Source organism: Penaeus monodon, chromosome 22 (assembly GCF_015228065.2).
Source record: "Penaeus monodon isolate SGIC_2016 chromosome 22, NSTDA_Pmon_1, whole genome shotgun sequence".
Taxonomy (NCBI): Eukaryota; Metazoa; Arthropoda; class Malacostraca; order Decapoda; family Penaeidae; genus Penaeus; species Penaeus monodon.
In genome coordinates, this window is record NC_051407.1 from 17,728,127 (window position 1) to 17,728,431 (window position 305).

A 305-nucleotide genomic window follows, 5' to 3' on the forward strand; every position below is an offset into this window, starting at 1 on the left:
ATTAGAGGAAACCAACAAAAACCCGATGAAAGACTAAGAAAATAAAGAGGAAGAGATACAGAAAGTTAAGCAATGTCCTAAAACATTGAAAGAATTGCATTGATAACGTAAACACAAGTCTGGGTTTTGACAAGGATAAGGAAAGCATTACATCCAGCGCTTGAGGGATATTTTTCGAAGTCTTTTTTGTATCTCAAATTTTATTATCGAATTATGTGTATCCCTAATCAATATTCTGAGCGTCACTTCCACTTATAATTTGATTCGAGGTTAGAGGTTGATTTTGTTTTCACTCCACAGACCTT